General features: G+C 40.7%; 1 long non-coding RNA gene across 1 annotated transcript; it reads left to right on the top strand.

Moving 5' to 3' along the window:
* The first annotated feature begins 1,023 nt into the window (after positions 1–1,023).
* LOC102951041 lies at positions 1,024–18,440 on the top strand. Its single transcript, XR_006218959.1, has 3 exons — positions 1,024–1,607; positions 4,460–4,641; positions 17,732–18,440. It is a non-coding gene; the product is annotated as an uncharacterized LOC102951041 (long non-coding RNA).
* The last annotated feature ends 1,804 nt before the right edge of the window (positions 18,441–20,244 follow it).

Here is a 20,244-nt window from a genome sequence, read left to right as displayed (position 1 = left end):
ATTTTCTTTATTGTAAGAATGCAGTATATAATACACATATAAAATATGCGTTAATTGACTTTATGTTCTTGGTAAGGCTTCCAGTCAACAGTAGGCTATTGATAGTTCAGGTTTTTTGTGGGGGAGGGGTGGCAAAAGTTACATGCAGATTTTCAACTACATGGGGTCAGCACCCCTAGCCCCCGTGTTGTTCAAAGTTCAGCTGTATAGTGAAGGCACTCTTTATACATTAAAAATAATAGACTGTGATATATAGGAGTCCCAGGTGCTGAGGAGGGATTAATTCAACACTGCCTGTGGCGTCTAGAGGCTTCCTGAACCTGGTTTCCCTGGAGGTGCACTTTGTAGTTGTGGAAGTTCGCAGAATACTCAGGGAATGCTGTCTCCTCTAGACGGCGTACGGAGTAAATAGGGGATACAGGCAGGAAGGCAGCCTTTGACCTCAAAGTTGTAGTACAAAAGGCTTGATTGATATTCCTTGCTAAGAAAATCAGAATGAACACTGCAGGCAAGGGCAGAAGAATCCCACCATCTTTTGTATCTTGAATAACTTTCAGCATTGTCAAAGATGGACTTGAAAATCACAATGAAGTTTCTTTCCTCTCCCCCACCCCATATTTGACCCTGCAGTCCTGTGAACATGAGTGTTACTGGAGCAGCCCTAAAAGCAGGAGTTCAGGACTTTCTCCTCTGGTGACCACTCAAGGGCTACTTTAATATGTGGGAAGATAAAGGGTTAAACCAGGGACATTTCAGTGGCAAAACAGAAGCAAGGACAGATGGGAAGATTTCAGGGATAGCGTGGGTAATGTTATTCCGTGCCACTTGCGCTCTATTATGTCATCTCAAATAGTACTTGATAGGTGAGACTTTCTCTGACACCCTGGCAAATGGGACACGTGGGGGCTGCTTCCTAAGCTACCGAAAGCACATGTTCGTGTGCCTGTTGGACTGCCAGCCTTGGTATCTTCTCATCTCTGTTCCGTTAGCCTTCCGATGACCCACAGAAGGGTGTGCTGGAGGGTCACTGAAGGAGAAAACAGACACTCATAGGTGACTGGATTACAGGCCATCTGGCAGTAAAAGCACTACCACCGAAAGCTCAATGATAGCAAGATACTACACGGATTACCATTCGATCTAACCTTTCATAGCACTTAAAAATTTTTACTTTTTAAATGAAGCCGGCAAGCTCTCCATCCCACAAGTATCCACGGAGGCTATGTGCAAGGGAGTGTTCTAAGAATTAGTCTGGGGTATGTTAAGTATCCTTTCCAGATCAGTTTGAACGCGACAGCGAACCCAATTCCGGTCTGTAAATCCCAATTGCGGGCCAAGGCGGCGGAACCAAAGCGTGGCCGCTTCCATTTCCGGGCGGAGGCGCCAGTTTGTGGCGAGGGATCGATTGCTTTTGCCTGGCGGGGGTCGGGCCAGAGAGGACGGCGAGCTCGGCGGCTGCGGGCCAGCCTGGCGGTGTACGGCGTCCTCGTCGCGGGGGAGCCCGAGCTGCTGAGATCCGGGAGGCGCGCTGGGCCCGCGTCGGACGGCTCGGTCGTGTTTGCACGCGCGCTGGTGCGAGGCCCCTTGTTGGTGATGGAGGTGGCGAGGTGAGAGCAGAGAGACGTGAGGAAGAGGTGGGCGGGCGGGTGCAGGGAACGGGTGTCGCAGCGGGCGGAAGAGCCGGACCCTGGCGCTCGAGGGATGGTCCGGGGAGTGGGGGTTTTAAGGCAGCCCGCGTCGAGGGCGACCCTTGCCGGAGGTAACAAAATTAACGTACGTCAGAGCCAGATTTTAACCCCGGTGTGGGTACTTGCCAAGCCTGCGGACTGCGGTCACGGGGGACTCGATGCGGTTGCTTAATAATTGTGTGATTTTCGGCCTCTCCCTGCGTCAGTCTCCTGGTTTGTGAAATGGACTTGATTCGTATTTCACGTAGCTGACCAAACGATGTATGAAGCGTTCAGCCCAACGTCTGCCAAATGGTAGGGATTCCCAAAGCGATGGCTGTGTTGTTCTTTGTGCCAGTACTGCTCACATGATACTCTTTTGTGTTCTGGGTTCCCTTCTACACCGAGTGCCCTGAGAATGAGGACTTTGTTCCATTGCTCCAGGGAGTGCAAGTTGACGTTGGTATAACGATGGAACGATTAGGCCTTGGAACCAGTTAGACCTCAGTTGGAATCCACACCACTCCTTTGATTTGCGGCGTGACCTTGTGCAGGTTGTTTTCCGTGGCCGCCTTGTCCATAAACACAATAATTTGGATAAAGCTGTGGGCGGCGAGGTAGGCCTTCCAATCGGAGTTAAGTCCAATTATACTAATTAGGCCGTGGACAAAGGCCATTTAATTGTAAACCCAACATGGTGTGCGTTTGGGAAGGATTATAAAATTATAAAATCTTTGGTCGTGTGTCAAATATACCAATTAACCTGTTGGCATAGTTGGAGTCAGGCAGACAGAAAATATTAGATTGAGTGCTCATAAACGTAGCAAAATTACTGGAATGAACTCAAGTCATGCATTCACTTTTCCTTGTAGCAATATTATGTAAAGAGCAGCATGTTATTACATAAAGCCCATAATTACTATAACATCTTCAAGGTAGATTATATCCTCTGATAAATGTTGCTAATCTTTATGGAACAACATTCAGAAGAGGGTTTTAAAGTACCAGGGACACACTAATAATTTTCTCCTTTCCTTCTCAGATAATGCTCTTGAAAACATACGGATTTTGGTGCTTCAGCTTCTTCTCTGTTCCTCAGTTTCCCTTGCTGAGATCATCAGTGACCTGCTGCTTTCTAAATCTAGTATTTTCTCATCTGTAGCCAACCTGTTAGCTGCATTAGTTCTATCTGCAGCCTTAATTCCTTTTTGCTGTGTAGGAAAATATATGCACAATTTCCAGTGATTAGAATGTGGATATCTTTGGGAGTGGTGGGGGAGCATCCTTCTTACCACAAGAATATTTTTATTGTTTTGGGAAAGTCCTATCTAAGTGTGACAGGAAAAAAGGTAGAAATATCTCACAAATAAGGATCAACATTATCATCATAATCTTCCATTAAAAAAATAAGACATCTTAAATATGTTTGAAAAGCAAATGATAAGCTTTTACATATACATCATCTCACTAAAATAGTTAAGGAGCACCTGGGTGGCTCAGTCGGTTGAGCGTCTGACTTCGGCTCAGGTCATGAACTAGCAGTTAATGGGTTCGAGTCCCATGTTGGGCTCTGTGCTGACAGCTCAGAGCCTGGAGCCTACTTCCGATTCTGTGTCTTCCCCCCTCTCTCTCTCTGCCCCTCTCCTGCTCGTGCTCTCTCTCTCTCAAAAATAAATAAACATTTAAAAAAACCTTTTTAAATTATTAAATAATGAGATAAAAATTATCCACAAGGTACCACTGGACACTTAAATTCTTTTCAAACTTAATGAAATACGAGTCAGTGAGAATTTAAATAGTATTTTCTATGTGTTGGATTGTCAAAGATTAAAACATTTGATAATGTATAATTAGTGAAATGATTAGTGAAGATGTCTACAAATATGCGCACTGTTGGTATTAATAAATTTGAGATGAATTTGATACATTTATCAGAATTTAAAATGGGTATGCCTTTTGACTTCACATTTCCGCCTCTGCAAAGTAAATATTTATCAGATGTTCTTTACAGTGTTATTTGTAATTTTGAAGAAACGAAAAAGGAGGTAGTTTATTTATCTAAAAGAAAGCTTTGGCCTTTGTTTATTTATATCTATGTGTTAGGATGATATCACTTTAAAAATACATGGGGGACGGGGCACCTGAGTGGCTCAGTTGGTTGGGCGTCCGGCTTCGGCTCAGGTCACGATCTCACGGTCCGTGAGTTGGAGCCCCGCGTCGGGCTCTGGGCTGATGGCCCAGAGCCTGGAGCCTGCTTCCGATTCTGTGTCTCCCTCTCTCTCTGCCCCTCCCCCGTTCATGCTCTGTCTCTCTCTGTCTCAAAAATAAATAAACGTTAACAAAAAAAAAATTTTAAAATACATGGGGAGAGGACTTCTAGTTCTGACCAAGACGGAGCGTGAGTGCCCCCTAGTACTCCCTCTGAACAACTAAAGTCCCCGGACATAATATAGCAGACAATTATAGAAGGACTTTAAACGGGAAAAGAAGATACCAGACTGCCTAGGAACCTCATAAAATTCAGTTAAGCAATGAGATGAAGTGGTCTTCTGGCTTTGGGATAACGGATATTTCCCTCATTTCTTATTGCTGACAGATCTTTTGGCAAATAGCGAAGTGTATTAACAAAAAAAAAGTCCTTGGGGTGCCTGGGTGGTTCAGTCGGTTGAGTGTCTTACTCTTGATTTTGGCTCAGGCCATGATCTCAGGGTCAAGCCCCATGTCGGGCCTCCCTAAGCATGGAGCCTACGACTCCATGAGATTCATATTCTCTCTCTCTCTTTGTCTCTCAGCAACAACAACAAAAAGGAGTTCTTTATGGCGAATTCAGACCATCCTAGGCCTTTTGAGAGTTACTCCTTCCTTTTTGGAATGAATGCCCTGTGGGCAGGATGGCTGAAAACCAGAGGATAGTCCCTGCAGAGTCCTGTGCTTCTGAAGAAACACTCTTATTATGATAGCTGTATTGAAGCAGGTGAGAAATATAATAATTTTTATTAACAAGTCTAATCTACTTGAAAGGCACTGACATAGAGGTTGTTGGGACCCTTGGCTCACATAGCAGTTTCTGAAGAAATCCTTTTATTATTATTTATTTTTATTTTTATTTTTTGAAGAAATCCTTTTGAAAAGCAGTGGAATTTAAATTGCTCAGACCATGGTAAGGGGTATGGGGACTTTGGAAAAGAAGAATATGTGAAACAGATCATGGTCTTCTCAAGCAGGGCATTACAGGGCAAGGAAGAGGAGGGCTGGGGTGGTCACAGTGGAATCTATCTTTCTGGGTCCTTTTAGTCATTTGTATCATCTGCTCAGTCTTTGGAAATGGTATAATTCACTTTGGCATCAGTAAACCTCTACTTTCCAGTTCTACAGGATTTCTAGCTCAGTGTTTGAAAAGAGATCGAATTTCTTGTCAATTCCTTGACAAAGCCAGGTTTCTCCAAAACGTCATGCCCTTGTCTTGCCCTCCCTTCCTCAGCTTTCCCCACTCTCTATTTCCATCCATTTCCCTGCGGGTCTTCCTGTTTAGCAGCAGCAATACTGTAATACCGGTGCCCAGAATCCAGTGTTGGTGAGTGAGATCTGTGATACAGTCTGCAGTGCCTGGGCCTGTCAGCAGCAACGCCCATATCTGCCCTGGACCATCTGTGGAGCCAGGTTTGTTCTGGCCTCAGAGTGACTGTGGTTGGCTCTCTGACCTTCCCAGATTGTGCGAGCAGCTTAGATCACTAAGAATCTGTTTCACACTTGAAAGCAGTAACCTAGACTGATATAAACGTTTATAAAGCATCTGCTAGCTGACAGGATCTGGTGCTGCAGAAATGACCAAGGAATTTACAGTGGAGTGGGGGAAAACCGACAACTAAAGAAATAACTACAGGGCTTCCACAGTCAATAGTGATAGACCAGGTAATTCAGATCAAACTCTGAGAAAACCAGAAAATCTAGGTCGATTTTACAATAGAAAATCTACTTGAGGCATACAAGATATAAGATAAAGGATTATCAGGCTGTGAATGGAGAGAAGAAAGGAATCCAGAGAGCTGAGTATGGAATTTGGTGTTGTTTTTCCCGTGGGAGTATTTCTGCCATAGGCTGAATGTTCGTATCTCCCCCCCCAAATTCACGTTGAAACCTAATCCTCATGTGATCATGGTCTTTGGAGGTGGGGCCTTTGGGAGGTGGTTAGGTCATGAGGGTGGAGCCCTCATGAATGGGATCAGTGCCCTTATAAAAGCTCCACAGGGGCGCCTGGGTGGCTCAGTCGGTTAAGCATCCGACTTTGGCTCAGGTCATGATCTCGCAGTTGGTGGGTTCGAGCCCTGGGTTGGGTTCTGTATGGACAGTTCAGAGCCTGGAGCCTGCTTCAGATTCTGTGTGTGTGTCTCTCTCTTTCTGTCTCTCTCTGCCCCTCTCCCGCTCATACTCTGACTCTCTCTCTCTTATAAATTATAAATATACGTTAAAAAAATAAAAATAAATAAAAAATTTAAAAAACATTATCTCAGGGTGCCTGGGTGGCTCAGTCAGCTAAGCATCCGACTCTACGCTGACAGCACAGAGCCTGCTTGGAATTCTCTGTCTCCCTCTTTCTCTGCCCCTTGCTCACGCTTTCTCTTTCAAAAATAAATAAACTTAAACACACACACAGACACACACACAGACACACACAGACACACACACACACACACACACACACACACACACACATTATCTCAGTCCCTGAATTTGGATCAAGGTATTTTGGATTACTGTTGCCTCTAGCCACTGGCGGGAAAAGAAAAAGTGAAATTCTTTCTGGAGAATTTTAACACTGTTAGGTCACAGATTAATTCTAATTTTGGAAATGTAATGTTAGATAAAATTTGAAAAGAAATAACTAGGCACACAAGAGACAAGGTAACATATAACATAAACAAGAACCAGCAGAAACAACAAATATTAGGTTCACGAGGACTCTAGCTGTTGGAGTTACCAGCCAGAGACTTAGAAAACTGTGTTAATAGATTTAAGATGATAAAAGTCAAGATTTTTAATTTTGGCAGAGAACTGGAACTATCAAAGACGTAGTAGATTTGAAAAAGAGCCAAAAGATACTGTAATATGAAAAAATAATAACAAATATTTAAAACTTAGTGGGTAAAATAATGAGAAACAGAGCACAACTGAACAGAGAATTACCGAACTGAAAGAAAGTTTTGAAAAAAATATCCTGAATAAAACATGGAGACCCAAAATGATGAAAAATAGTGATGAGAAGGTAAAATACAAAGAAGATGCCACGAGAATGTCTAATCTACATATAACCGTTAAAGGCGAGTGGAAGGAGTGGAAGAATGAATCTCGCAGACAACAGAGAGTGAACAAAGCGATAAGAGTTTATCAAGGGAAAGTATAAAGCTCTCGAGAGTGAGAGAGGTCCTGACTGGGTAGCCGTCAAGGATTTTTGTCCCTGACCTTATCAGAGAGTTTGTGAGGCTCCACTCATGGCGCCTAGCCCAGACAGGTCTGGAATATGCTGCTTCTTCAGCCTCCCACTTGAACCTGCAGTCTGCTTCCCTGAGGCTCCCTTATCTCTCCTCGCCTAATGTTAACCCTTTCCCTATTCATAACCGAAGTTCTGGAAAGCAAGTCCAAAATGAATGGGGCAGAAGCTACGTTTGAAAAAACTAATGGTTAAGAATTTGCCAAATCTCATGAAAGATATCAAGCTGCAAATTCAAGAATTGTTACAAACTACATCCAGAATAGTAATAGCAGTAATAGTCCTAAGTGCATATCACAAACAATTTGCTGAAAACCAATGATAAGGAAAATAACTATAAAAACAGTGAGGGAATATCTTTAGGTTGTCTAGCTACCAATAGTACTAAAAATGGAGGGGAAAATTTTTTCTTCTGATGCCAGATTATAAGAAAACCTACAACAAATGTCAGGCTTAATGGCGAAATGTTGCAGTCATTCCCTTTGAGATTAGATTAGGGATTCCCACACTATCCCTACCACTTATATTCAACAATGTACTGGAAGTCCTAGCCAATCCAGTAAAGCAAGAAAATGAAAATAATTGTTAACAGATCAGAAAGAAAATTTTAAGTGTCATTATTTGAATGTGATTGTGTGAAAACCCAAAAAGCTCCACAAATGAGTTTTTAGAATTAATGAGTTTAACAAGTTTGCATTTCAAGATCAAAAGACTAAAATCAATTGTATTCTATATACCAGGGTAAAAAAATGAAAGTTAGTTTTAGAAAGAATACCATATATATTAGCATAAAAATAGCCAGTATTTTGCATCAAATAAAAGGCATTCAAGAACTAAAATAGAAAATATTATTGAGGCTAAAAAGTGACCTAAAATAAATGTATGATGTACCTACCATTTCATGGATTATAGGATTCGAAATCATATAGATATCTCAATCCAGCATGATCTATAAATTCAATGTACACTGGTGACATTCCCAGCAACTATTTTGTGAAATTTGAGAAGATGATTCTAAAGTTTATGATGGAAATTCACAGGGCTGAGATTTGCCCAAGACGGTAATTAAGGTATATGTGCAAGGATAGACAAATAGCCAAGGTCAAAAAATAATGCAGATTACAGGGAGAAGACCCATACATATCAATACCTGATTTATGAAAACAATTAAAAACACAAGGTAAAGGAAGAACTTCTAGGTATATAGTGCTAGGACAAAGAAATGTGCACGTGCCAAAAAAAAAAAAAGATTCCTATCCTATTACCACATAAAATCAGTATTTCATTAGCTATACATCTCCATGTAAGGGATTATTAAAATTTTAGGTAATATTAGATAATATATTAGTTAAGAGCAGAAAAATAATGTTTTAAGTGTATTTATTTTTGAGAGAGAGTCAGCGCATATGCGAGGTGGGGAGAGGCAGAGAGAGAGAGAGAATCCCAAGCAAGCTTTGCACTGTCAGCACAGAGCCCTACATGGGGCTTGAACCCACAAACTGTGAGATCGAGACCTGAGCTGAAATCAAGAGTCCGGTGCTTAACTGGCTGAAACACCTAGGTTTCCCCAGAAAAATAATTATTAAATAGGATATAAAACAATTTACTATAAAGGAAAATATTGATAAATTGGGTAATACCAAAATGAAGAACTTAGGTTCATCAAAAGATAATTTTAAGAAAGAGAAAAGACAAGCTTTAAACTGGGAGAAGATATTTGCTACACATAAAGTCAATAAAGGGCTTGTGTCCATAATATAAAATGGACTTATGAATTATGAATCAAAAGTAGAAGGACAAAGCTTTCACAAAGGAGGATATCCAAATTGCCAATACAAATGTGAAAAGGGCTCAGCCTCATTAATCAGAGAAAGAAATGCAAATTAAAACCACAATGAGATACCACTACACATGTAGCAGAATGGCTAAAATATTTTTTTAAAAGAGGAAAATGGTAGGAATTGGCAAGGATGTGGAATAACTAAAAATCTCACACACTGCTGATGGGGTATAAATTGGCACAGTCAATTTGGAAACAGAAACGTGTGCCTGTGCATCAAGATACGTGCATGAGATTGTTCATCGCCGCATACTTCATAGCAGTAAAAAACTAGCATCAGCCAAAAAATCTATTATCAGTAGAATGAAAAACACATGAGGAAGGGTGAGGATGCTAACTGAGGCATATAGAGCTGGAGCAGAACATGAAACTAACCAGATAGGATGACAGATTAGAAGTGGCATTGACAAAGAGCGTGAAACTTCAGTGAGTGAGGTTCCAAGATTTCTGAGTTGTGCTGGTCACCAGTATGGGGGAAATAGAAGACAGAACAGGTTGATCTCATTTTGTTGGTTTAACAAACGTTACTGAGCACCATTTATATCCTAGGCACTCTGTAGGATCTGGAAATAAACTGTGAGTAAGAGTGCACAGTCAGCTGAGTCTTCATTTGAGCTTTACAATGGCCTTTTGAAACCGGACAGTCATTTACATCTGACAGATGGGCTTTTGTGGCTCTGAAATGTCCTCCTAGTTGATGGTGAATCTGAGACTCAACTCAAGCCTTTTTGCCTCAGCGCTTTTTCTTCAGCCAAATGAGGAGAGGATGTGGATGGGAACTGTGTGAGGCCTCTGAGGAGCACATTTCCCCACCCCAGAGGTGCCTGTAACAGCCAGAGACTCAAAGCTCATGAACAAGCTTATGTTCACTGTAGGCAAGCCAGGGCAGGGTGACCAGCCAGCTCTCCTGTTTCGCAGGCTTCTGTAACAACCATCAACTTCTCTTATTGCTCCTCCTGGCCTGGTTCATTTCATCCAAGTGTTTTCCATCAATTATTTGGATGGCTGTTGAGTCGTGGGCACTGAGCAAATTATCAGAAACACACACACACACACACACACACACACACACACACACACAGACACATTGTATGCCTGCAAGGAACTCTCAAATTCTAATCTGTGGATAAAGGCAGATCTATAGGCCAGTGAGAGAAATGGAGGGTTTGGGGGCTTTGAGAGTCATAAGAGCATGACATAGGAAGCACAGAGGAGGAAGTGATCAGTTCTGGGAATTTAACCTTGAAAAGGGGTAGTGTTACTTTCAGGACAACTGAGCAGATACTCAGGAAAGATAACAGGTCTAACTAAGCCACAGAGCCACCACAGTCTGTTGTGTTAGAGGAAACTTTCTGAGGTCTTGGTATTTGCATGTTTGTATTAGTAAGCAGCAGCTGATTATGTTGAAATATAAGGCAAGATCAATATTCTTAAGAAGGTGGAAGTATGAAGAGGATAGAAGACAAATGAGTATATGCTTCAAAGGAGGCTTGGTAAAAAAAATCAGAGTAAAAACAAAACCCGTACAGGTTTTATCCTGAAATGGCATCATACATAGAACGCAAGGGAAGAAAATTTTTCAAGAAGACAGTATCCACCTGTGCCAGATGCTTGAGACTTTATGTGAGAAGAGAATAGAGAACTGATTATTGAGTTTGGCCATGTGAAGGTTGTCAGGGTTTACGAAAGTCATTTCCAAGGAGGAATAGAGATAAGGGTGACTTAGAGTGGATTGAAGAGAGAATGGGAAGTAAGGAAGTGAAAACAGCTAATGTGGAAAACTTCTGAGAAGTATTTTGCAGTTAAGGGAGGTAGAGAATGGAGTGGTAATTAGAGAGAGAAGACTAAGTTGGTTAAGGTCATAAACCTTTTTCACATTGGCAGTGGAAACCCTTGAAGATTTCAGAATCAGAAAATTCACTGAACGTGTAGGGCGAAAGGGGCAGTAATAATTTGGAGAAGGTGAAGTTGAGAGACTGGTGGCCACCAGGATAGAAATTAAACAGAAATGAAAGCTGTCTTAGAAAAATGGTGATCTTTGCTGAAAGATTTTCAGCAAAATACCCAAGTCACTTGCTTGGAGACAAAAGTGTGGACATGAAAGGAATCTAAAAGGAAACTAACACCCAAGAAAGGAGTTAAGGCATATGTCTTACGTGGAAAGAAATGATATTAAATGTACGCACATATATTTATACATTTATGCACCGGGAGCATACAATGTACTGGAGGACACCGTGGTTAAGGGCCCTGGGTAGAGATCGTCTGAGAAGTTTGTTCGGTTTGCTTCTTGGTCTTCAACAGCCCCATCTGGTAAATGGTAGGACCTTAGGCTTTCCTCAGTCATGCCCCTCAGGTGTTCCCAAAAGGACAGGGCCATGGTACACATTGTCAGGACTTGCCCTCTGTTCTGGGGGACATCAGTGTAGACTGCTGGGCTCATGGGGCCTTTGCTCTGCACTTCTGTCCGGTGGTCATCTTGAGTCTGTCTCCTCTCACCTTCTCCTCTGCACATCTGTGGTCCTCAGTCGGCCAGCTCTCCCAACATTCCTGTTGCGGGGGAGCTGGCTTGTTATGCTCCAACTCTGGTTAGGATTTGGATACCTGCTCTCCATGTTGCTGCCACCCAGAGCCAGTTTTGTCTCTTAGCTGCTGCTACGACCTCGGGCAAATTACTTAACTTCTCTGTGCTTTTGATGTCTCACTTAGGAAATGGTAAAAATATTACTGCTTACCTTATAGGTTTGCCTTGAGCATCATTAAATAAGTTACTATAGAACTCTTAAATATATTAGTGTATGTAGAGAGCTTAGGATACCACTTGGCCCATAAGTATTTTTACAATATTGTAATTGTGCTCACCTGATACTGTAGATGAAACCAGATGTTTGGCCCTTCTTTCTTTCTGCCCAACAGAGCCCTACTCAAAAGTTTTATGGGTGTGTGTGGGTGTGTAGAACGCTGTACCAAAGATGGGGGAAATGGAGGGATTTGCATTTCATTTGTGCCCACAGCTTACAATTTCAGGGTATACAGTTCTGTTCCTGAAAGCTTCTCAAACATTTCCCGTTTAAATTTACTCTCCTCTTGTTCTCTGCCCATCCCACATTTTTCATCGTTACAAATGCAGAGAAATTTAGCTATCTGTTCCTTCACCTTTAGCTCCACTGACCTGTGTTCTCAGGGTCTTATCATTCACTCCCAACCTGTTTATTAAGAATTTTCTTAAGCATGTATATTTCCTTCTGCGAGCATTCATCATGCAGTAGGTACAATTTGTAATGGTTCTCGTGTATTCCTTAGTGTTGAAGTACGTTGAAAGCAATCTGATGAATTATTTTATCATTTGAGCCATCAGTCTGGCCGTAGGTTTTCTGTAAGTCTACATTTTCACACCTTAGGGCACAAAAGTAATACAAGAAACTGTGAGCCCCTAAAGAGCATAGATTACATCTTTTTCGTCTTTATGTCTGCAGCTGTACCCAGTAGGTGTCTCAAAAATTGATGTACTTATAATTCATTGTCTATATCTTTTCAGTAGGAAGGAAATACTTTACTTGGGGAGAAGGCTTCAAGCTTGGTACTCGTTTGCAATTAGTGGGTTAAGAGTTGCAGAATTTCTTCACTACCATGGTGGTGATTCCACTACCATGGCAAATGGTTCCTTTTGGGCTCAGCTCAGGTACCAGAGAGGCCCAGCTGATACTTATAATACTGCATAATCTCAAGAACTTTTAAACATCATGAGCAATTCTCATTCTTTTCACTCCACAAGACTTGATATCTAAGTTTATGTTACTATAATAATTCCTCTTGCTACGGAGTTTCTTCTGTGGAATAGTAAAGAATTTAAATTTTCTACAAAGTTTGTTTGACCATAGTTGTTTCCTCTAGTGGGATATTCCTGGGAGAAGAATGGGAGAAGTGGTATCTAGAAGGGAGAGGTAATATCCCTTCCAACACAGATCTGTTACTTCCAAAATGGCAAATATCCCTTTTGTTTCCTTTGTTAAAGTTGCAAATATCCCTTTTGTTTCCTTTGGTTACAGTTTTGTTTAAAATATTTTTTGTTATAAAGAGTGTAACTCCATTTTTTAATGTTTAACTGACATCTTTTAAACCTCCCCTCTCCTTCTTCACCACCTGTCCCACACATGGACAAACTGATAAGAAAGCCAAAGTGATCTTTCCTTTGTTCCTGTGGAACGTCACAGCAGGCATGGGAACCCTTTTTCTAGTCACCTTTCCTAGTCACCATAAAAGGCTTACGCCGATCTTTTCCTGCTCTCTCAAGCCATTTTTGGGCCTGCTTGGGAACGACCCTGTTCTCCCCAGAAAGCCTTATTATATGATTAATAAATCTTTTCATACCTTCTTGGTGTCTGTGTCCACGTTTCAATCAGATTTGAATTGGGGTCCATCCTGACCCTACAATGTGTATGCAACAATTTTATTAAATATTGAATTTAATGCATGTGAAGGAATGTTAATATGTTTAAAGTATAGAAGCAACAATTTAAAAAAGTTCTAGACCTACCACCCAACCAAGAAACAGAATATCACCACTGTATTTGAAGTGCTTTACCTGATTTCATGACTTGCCCTGCATAAACCAGTCCCCTACCTCCACTCATCATGGCATTTGAGATATTTGATGATTTATCACTCCCCTTATTTTTATATTTTAAGCACAGATGTAAGTTTTCCTAAATTATATATTGTTTTATGTGTTTATTAACTCAATATAGATGAAATCATGTTGTATAAACTATTTGGATACTTTTTCCGGTTAATGTTTAGAAGTTTTGATTCATAGAGCTGCATGCATTAATTTTCTCTAGTGTATGTCTATAGTGTGAATATATTACAAGTGACTTGTGGATTCTCTTCTTAGTGGACATTTGGATTTTCCCCCTTATCTTTTCCTTATGTGTAAAATGCTGTGAACATTCTTCTACATAAACTCTGGTGAAAATGTGCAAATCTTTTCAGCAGGTGTACCTAGGAGTGGAATTTCTGCATCATACAATGTCCACAGTTTTAGGTGTGGCTGATGATGACACATTGATTTCCAATTTCATATCTATTTGGTTTTTTTAAAAATATATTTTATTTTTAAGTAATCTCTATACCCAATGTCGAGCTCGAACTCACAGCCTCAAGATTAAGAGTTGAATGCTATACAGGGGCGCCTGGGTGGCTCAGCCAGTTAAGCATCCGACTTCGGCTCAGGTCATGGTCTCACAGTTCGTGGGTTCAAGCCCCGCGTCAGGCTATGTGCTGATAGCTCAGAGCCTGGAGCCTGCTTTGGATTCTGTGTCTCCCTCTCTCTCTGCCCCTCCCCTGCTTGCTCTCTGTCTCTGTCTCTCTCTCAAAAATAAATAAACATTAAAAAAAATTGCATGCTATACAGACTGCGCCAGCCAGGCTCCATATCTAACTATTTGGATGAACAATTTTTTCAGCACCATTTATCAAAAGGCTCTTAACCCACTGATCCATTTTTATCACTTCTGACATAAATCAAGTTTGCATGTATATGTGGTCTGTTTCTAAGTTCTCTGTTCCCATTTGTCAGTCTGTTTTTGTCTGTTTCTGTACAGGTACCATTTGGGCTCATGAATATAGCTTAGTTATAAGCCTTGATATTTAATACAAGATTCCTACTTTATTCTTTTTCTTCATGAATGTCCTAACTATTCTTGGCCCTTTGTTTTTTCATAGAAATTTTAGAAACAGTTTATTGAGCCACCAACCAAGAAAACAAAATAAACAAAAACCAAAACTAGATTGAATTGAATCTATAAGTCAATTTGAAAACTGACTTGTTTGCAATATTGGGTATATATATATATATATATATATATATATATATATATATACATACACACACACACACACACATACACATAAACATAGCACATCTTCCTACCGGGTGAAGCCTTTTGCAATGTCCTTCAAGAAGGTAGTACAGTTTTCCTCAGGAAGGGCACACACCTTTTTGGTTAGATTTATTCCTAGCTACCTCATTTTTATATACTATTGTAGATGTAATCTTCTCTCTAAATTAGGCTTTATCTTTTAAAAGCTGGGTTTTGATGGCATATATAAAAGAACTTGAGTTGTATGTTTTGGTTTTGATTCCAAATACAGTCACCTCTCATTCCAGTTATTTATCTGTAAATTATTTTGATTTTTCCCCGCACCTCTGAATAACACTTCTGATTCTTCCTTTCCAGTTCTTGTAATTTTTAACTCTTTTTCTTGCCTTTAACTGGCTAGAACCTCCAGTGCAATGTTATATAGAAATGTCTTGTTCCTGATTGTAAAAAGGAAGGTGTCACCATTAAGGAAGTATGTAGGCTGTTTGTAGATGCCCTGCCCTGACTGATGATGGTGATCCTGGGAGTGCTCCTTAGTTGCCTAAAAATGAAATAGTTGGGACTTGGGGATACTGCCTCTTCAGCTCAGCAGCAGGGGACAAACCTAAGCCTAACTTCACATAGGACTGGAGGCTTTCCTTCTTCAAGGTGCCTGAATCCAGTTTCCTTAAGATCATCAGTAGAAATGAAAACATATAACCTTGATACAAAGACTTGAACATGAATATTCATAGCAGCATTTCTCACAGTAGCTGAAAAGTGGAAGGAATCTAAATATCCCTCAACTGGTAAATGGATAAACAAAATATGGTAGAGCCATACGATGGAATATAATTTGGCAATAAAAAGGAATGACGTACTGATGCATACTACAACGTGGATGAGCTACAAAATCATACTCAGTGAAAAAAGCCGGTCACAAAAGAACACATATTGTATGAATCCATTTATGTTAAATATCCAAAAAAGGCAAATCTAAAGAGAGAGAAAATAAATTGGTGGCTCTCTAGTGCTGGGAATGATAATGGAGAATGGGTATAAATGGACCATGAGGGTTTTTTTTAGGGTAATGAAAATGTTCTAAAATGAGGTTGTGATGATGGTTTTGCAACTGGAAATATAATAAAATTAATTATACGTTGAAAATGAGTGACTTTTATGGCATGTGAATTACATCTCAGTGAGGCTGCTTAAAAAAACAAACAGTAAAGCAGCTGACAGTAATCTGACTGGCACCTAAACCTAGACCACTTGGTGTCTAGGTCCTGACCGATTATTCCCTGCATACGAGGCTGCTCTGATGCTTGCCTGGAAAGAGGATAGTAAAGGGGCAGGAGATCATTGCAAACAGATCACTGAACAGCCATCTACCCAGATTGCAGTGCAGATATCAGTCTGCTCTGGTCTTGGGCCACCACAGTGCCGATGTGATGGATTCATGAATGGAGTAGCAATGGCGGACAGATGAAGGCTCCGCCTGGGCACAGAAGCATGGCGTCCCTCATCAAAGCTGACCTTGCTACTGCTCCCACCCTCCCTGTCAACCACGGAGACGGATGCCGGACCCTTTTAGTGTGCGAATCTTTGAGGAGCCACTTAGTGATTACCTGAGACCCTTTCCACCCTGGAGAGGGCAGCAATTCATTTTGACTAAGATTGACATGTTTTCTAAGTGTGCGTTTACCTTTCCTGCCTGTTACCAACTTGGTCAGCGCCTCTATTCAAGGACTCACAGAGTATCTGATTTACTGACATGGGATCTCCCACATACTGGCACTTCAGATCAAAGGGCTCGATTTATGAAAAAAATGCGGTTCTGCAGTGGGTACATGTCTCTGTGATTCACTGATCCCACTACATCCCACATCATTGCTAAGCTGCTAGCCTGAAAGAGCAATGGAATGGCCTCAAAGAAACACAGCCGAAGCAACAGTTTGAAGGTGATGTCTTACAAAGGTATTCCTTCAGGATACAGTATATGTATATATTAAAGCAGAGGTTGGCGAACTGGTTCAGAGGCCAAATCGGGCTTGCTCCTGTTTTACAAACATGATGTCACTGGAACACAACCACACTCATCATTTATATATTGTCTGTGGCTTCTGTTAGGCTACGTCGGCAGAGTTAAGTAGTCGGGTCAGAGACTGTATGGTCCACAAAGTCTAAAATATGTACCGACTGGCACTTTAAAGAAAAGGTTTGCCATTTTCCCCTTAAATCAGTGATGGCTGTATGGTTCTGTGTTACTGCTGGGAACCAAGGACTGGGAAGGATCGCTCTGTTCCAGCAACCCACTTGGGAAACTTTTGCTTCCAGTTTCTGAAACTTTAGGGCTCTTCAGTTGAAGAACTAGAGGTCCTGGTTTCTAGAAAGGGAACATTTCCAATAAGGGAAACATTAATAGTTCCACTAAACTTAAGGTGTTGGCTGCCACTGGTCATTTTATGCTCATTGTGCCAGTAGACCAGCAAGAGGAGAAAGGAGTTACCATACTTGAAAGGGTAATTGAATATGATATTCATGGGAAGGCAAGGTTACTGCTACATACTGGTAGCAGGGAAGATTTATATGTAGCACTCATGTGAGCCACTGGGGTATCTCTTGGTAATCCAGACCTTGTAAATTGGCAAGCAGAGCTTAACTGTGGCCAGACAACAGCATGGTAACCAAAGTCTCAGACCCCTCAGGTGACAGTACCACACAGGAAGCCACCTAGACCAGCAGAAATGCAAGCACAGGGTGAGGGGAATGTAGACCGGCTAGTAAAGAAAGGAAATCATCCTTGTCAGTTCTGACCTCAGGACTGACGGCAGCTGTGGAGGCTATAGTTTATCCCACTAACTTCTCTTTTAAGTTTTCATAGAAATTGTAATCAACCAGAATCCTGCAGAAGTTGCCAAAGAATGGAGTGAACCTAATGTGTAAAGCAAGTGGACCTGAGTGGTTCAAGGGGTGGAGCACAGCAGACAATGTTGGTGCTGCGTCCAGACGTCCTGAGTTTGCTTTCGTTGGCTTGGTGTACGCATTCTCCTCCAGCTGCTCCACGCGACGCTACTAATGCACTTGCAACATTTTCAAGAGGCTTGCCTTTGGTAGATTGGAACAACATGACCAGGAGGTGTCTGGAAGTTATGCATTACTTATCCCTGTTACAGCCTGCAAACAGTGACTGCCTAATGCCTGTTACGGAGATACAGAAACCTCACTCCCCTGCTAAGGTGGGAAAGACTGTGGTGTGCTGTGTGCATCGGAGCTCCTGGAGATGTGGGGCTGAGGCCAGACCCAGCTGAAACCACAGTCTTGCTTTGCTTCTTCCGTTCGCTTCTGCTGCTGCCCCTCCTTCCTTACAGGTTTTCCCTTTTTCTTCTCTTACACAGTTATAAGTTTGGACCTTAAAAGATACTGTTGATATGCTGATTGGTCTAAAACAGGCACCTAGGGGCATGTGTTTGGCCCCAAATTTCTTATGTAATTGTGTAATTTCTCTCTTAATAAAAAACTTGATTATATCTTTTGTGCCTTGTAAAGTTTGTTCTGTATTTTTCCCATAATGTCTAAGGTTGGAATGCTTATTAGTTCGTTACTTTTGAGCCTTTTGTGTTTACTTAGGAACATACAATTATCCATTTTTCCCAAACTAAGACTTTAGCAGCATCTCGCAAATACTGACTACTCGCAAATACTGAATATGACATTCTTCATTATTTGGTTCTGAGAATTTTCTGATTTCTATTACCACATTTTTTGACCCACAAATGAATGTTAAAATTTCTAAACACGTGCGAATGGTTTTACTCATCTGTTACTGGTTTGTGACTTAATTTTATTGTTGTTAAGTAAGTGTTCTGTGTGATACTAATTTTTGAAAATTTACTGACATTTGTATGCATGATCATAAATATTTTGTGCTTGGAAAGAATATATTCTACAGCTGTTGAGTGCAGTATTCTCTCTCTCTCTCTCTCTCTCTCTCTCTCTCTGCTTTCCATTTAACTTGTTAATTGTGTTGCTCAGATTCTTTATATCCTTATTTTTTGCTCTATTTAATTTATTATAAGAAATTAGTTAAAATCCTCCTCTATGATAGTGAAATTGTCTATATATTTTGAGACTATGTTATTAAGCCATAAAGTTTAGAATTGTTATATTTTCCTGATGAGACCTTTATCATTATGTAGTGATCATCTTTATCTCTAGAAGTGCTTTTTGCTTTAAAGTCTATTTTGTATGGCATTAGTATAGCTACCCCAAGTTTCTTTAATATTTTCCTAGTCTCTTTTTCCCATGCTTTGACTTTCACACTTTTTCTGTCCTTGTGTTTTGTGAGGCACTTATAAAGAGCAGAGGGTTGGATTAGTTTTAATCCAGTGTGATAATCACTGACTTCAAATTGGATAGTCTAGACAATTTCCATTTATTGGGATCAGTTTTATATTTGGTGTAGTAGATTATTATCAAAATTGTCCCTGGCCCTTCCTAACAGCCCCTCCTTACAATCCCTGTCTCTTCTAAGCCTGTCCCTACTAAAGTATTATAACCCCATTGACATCTAAGTCTATTAAGATGCGTGGCCTTAATGATTTCTTTTGTGTTTTTGTTTTGTTTTTGTTTTTTACTAATTAGAAGTGAGTAGAAATAAATGTACTACTTCTCAGTAGAAGCTTGTATATACAGAGTCACTGTTGTTCTAACGAGTTGTTTTCCGCCACCATACCTGTGGCAGACTGAAGCCATTCCTTCAGTCTAGGTTCCAGATTGAATAGCTAAGGCCAACCAAAGACTGGCATGCAATGTATGTGAAAAACAAACAGATTCTGTAAGTCACTGAGATGTGGAGATTATTAATGTAGAAACCTTCCAAGATACGATCAATGCAGTTGACCCTTGAACAACACGGGTTGGGGGTGCTGACCCCCACGTGGTCAAAAATCCACATGTAACTTTGACTCCTCCAGAATTTAACTACTAATAGTCTACTGTTGATTGGAAGCCTTACCGATAACATCAACAGTCAATTAATACATATTTTGTGTGTTATATGTATTACATACTATAGTCTTACAATAAAGTAAGCTGAAGAAAGAAATGTTACTAAAATCATAAGGAAGGGAAAATACATTTACAGTACTGTACTGTAAGAAATATAAGCGGACACATGCAGTTCAGGCCCATGTTGTTTAAAGTTCAACTGTACATCTAGATTGATTTCTACCATATTATTTGCTGCCCTCTGTTGCTCTCTCTCTGTTTTCCTTTTTTTATTCTAATGTACTTTCTTCTTGATTGATTGTTATTGACAGTTTCTAACGGTCTATTGCGAAGTAAGAGAAGGGCAATGTAGCAAGCTTTTCCTAAGATTTTATTTCT

The sequence above is a fragment of the Panthera tigris genome, chromosome B3 (assembly GCF_018350195.1).
Source record: "Panthera tigris isolate Pti1 chromosome B3, P.tigris_Pti1_mat1.1, whole genome shotgun sequence".
Taxonomy (NCBI): Eukaryota; Metazoa; Chordata; class Mammalia; order Carnivora; family Felidae; genus Panthera; species Panthera tigris.
Note: the sequence above shows the minus strand (reverse complement) of the source record. Positions and strands in the feature narration are given on the sequence as shown.